Consider the following 2,967-nt stretch of genomic DNA (forward strand, 5'->3'; position numbering starts at 1 on the left):
CTTGATAAAGGAGAAAATATACTGTTGCTTTAAAAAACTAAGATTTTGGGTATCTGGTCCACTATCAGGTGGAGAGAAAGCCAACTAGAAGTCCCAACTTCACCTGCATGCAACTTACTTATATAGTAAATCCTCATTTATGACCCACAACTCTAAAATAAAATTAAAAGTTAAAAATAAGGTTTTGGTAAAAACTCCAAGTCAGTTTTCCATTTTTGGGAAACCTGGTATATCAACTATCTATTGTTGAATAACAAACCACCTCAAAACTCAGTAGTTAAAAATAATAACAATCAGCCGGGCTCGGTGGCTCAGCCTGTAATCCCATGCCTTTGGGAGGCTGAGGTGAGTGGATTGCCTGAGCCTGCGGGTTCGAGACCCGCCTGGGCAGGCAAGACCTCATCTCTACAATAAAATCAAAAAATTAGCCAGGTGTGGTAGCACGCGCCTGTAATTCCGGCTACTCGGAAGGCTGAGGCGGAAGGATCACCGGAGCCCAGCAAGTCAAGGCTGCGGTGGCTGGGAGCGGCCACTGCACTCCAGTCTGGGAGACAGAGTAAGACTCCAACTCAAAATAATAATAATAATAATAATAAAAAAATCATTTATTTTGCTCAAAAATGTGCAATTTGGGCAGGATTCAGGAGGATAGCTTGTCTGTGATCCCTTTGTTGTTAGCCAGGGGGTTCAACTTGAAGCTAGAGGAATTATTTTTAAGCTACTCATTCATCTGGGTGGCAAGTTGGTACTGGTTGTCTACTGGAAACTCATTTGGGATTGGGAGCCTTGGTTCTCTTTATATCGGCCTTTCCACAAACTGTATGGGCTTTTTTATGTCATGGTGGCTGGATTAAGTGAATATCCTCGAAGAATATGGCAAAAGTGCATGACATTTTATGACTTAGCCTTGGATGTCATAAAATGTTACTTTTGTTGTATTCTGTTGGTCAAAGTAGTCGTAATGACCATTGAGACTTAAGGGGGAATGAAAGTGGCAAGGTTCTAGGAAGGCATGTGGGCATTTTAGGGTAATATAATCTGCCACACGGGGGAACTTAAGGTTTTAAGTTCTAGGTTTTAAATTAGTGTTTACAATAGTCAAAGAAATGCCTCAGTGTTTCTCTCCTTGCACTTATTTCTTCCTCTATCTCTGTAGACAGAATGTTTGGCCCTGACTAAGGCCAGTCCCAGAAGCAACTCTATTTCCCCCTCATCTTTGTTGATGAGGCCAATTTTGGTCATTTTAAACATTTCAGGCCACAGAGTTTAGAAGGAGACCGTCAAAAATTGGTTAAACAAGAGAAGCAGAAGTCGCAAGTGTTAATCAGTAGCTTTTCCAACCAGCAGTGACCTTCCCTGGCACACTAAGAGATTCACCAAGTTTAGAATTTCACTGTAGTAGCCACTACACTTATTACACTGTATATAGTCCTTGTCTCAGTTTGGGTTCCCCCAAAGTATGCCCTGAGATAAGGATTTGGGAGCAAGTAGTTTATTTGAAAGGTGATCCCAGGAAACACAGTGAGGGAATGGAAAGTGAGGTATGGCAGGGAGGAAGGTCAATTAATTGTGTGATAATGATCAGGTTACCCCCATGGGCAACTGGGACTTGGTCCAATGGGGAGACCCTTATTAGATGATGTAGAACACATCCAGAGTTGTCCCCTAGGAGGAATAAGGGAAGTGGAGCATTTATCTACCAATTCCTATCCCTCGTTAGTTGGGGGCATTAAGTCTGACACTTGCAGCCTGCCCCATGCCCAGACCAAACACACTCATGAAGCCAGAGAAAGGCTGGAGGCAGAATGTACCAATCTTTCCATTATCTTCCAAGTCATCATGCTGGGCAGGCCAAAACAGAGAAGCGGAGTGCTGATTTGCTTTCTCTCTTCCTCTCTTCATAGGGCACCCCCATCCCTTGACCATCTCCTTTGTTCCATGGCTGCAGTGGTTTCTTTTCCTTTGTCTCTCATCCCAAACCATGATTTGAGGTACATTTGCTCTTATATCATATTCATCTTTGCCCTGAATGTCATCCTCTCATTTTAAACAAGGAGGACAAGGCCTGTGGTACCCTTCTGATATGGAAAGTGTAAAGGTTCCCTGAATAGCCAGGGTTAAGGTAGCAGTAACTATAGATAGGGAATGCAGGAGGGGAAGGAAAGGTCTAATATAGGACAGTGTTTTCTTTTTTGTTGTTGTTATAAAGATGTGGGGTACAATTCAGGGTTAGGTATACAAACATTGATTATGCAGGTACCCTTGTTGATGAGGCATGCCCCTCCCTCCCCTAGCAGTTTCCCTCAACTGCCAATCCCACCCCCCTCCCATGACAGTTTTCCACTACTGCCAATCCCTTTCTTATAGTATTATAATTGTTCAAGGTCTGCTTATGAGTGAAAACATATGGTACTCTGTTCTTTATTTCTGTGATAGATCACTGAGTATGATCTACTCCAAATCCATCAAAGTTGCTGCAAAGTCCATATGTTTGTCCTTTTTTGGCTGTATAATATTTCATTGTGTATATGTACCACATTTTTTTTATCCAGTCCAGCTTTGATGGGCAACATGGTTGGTTCCATGTTTGTGCTATTGTGAATAGAGCTGCAACAAACATACATGTGCAGCTATCTTTTTTGTAGAATGATTTAAGTTCCTCCAGGTATATTTCCAATAGAGGAATTTCTGGGTCATATGGAAGGTCAATTTCTAGTTCTTTCAGATACTACCACACTGTCTTCCAGAGAGGTTGCACTATTTTGCATTCCCACCAGCAGTGTAGAAGCATTCCTTTTTCTCCTCATCCTCGCCAGCATCTGTTGTTTAGGACAGCGTTTTCAAAGTGAGGCTCCCAGGCTACCAGCTTGATATGAATCCATATAAGGAGGCAATAGACTGAGACACTTCAGAGCACAGGCTTTGGAGCCAGAGTGCTTGAATTTGAATCTCAGAGCTATTACCCGA

This window comes from Carlito syrichta, unplaced genomic scaffold (genome assembly GCF_000164805.1).
Source record: "Carlito syrichta isolate Samal-C Ts95f unplaced genomic scaffold, Tarsius_syrichta-2.0.1 Scaffold313240, whole genome shotgun sequence".
Lineage (NCBI taxonomy): Eukaryota > Metazoa > Chordata > Mammalia > Primates > Tarsiidae > Carlito > Carlito syrichta.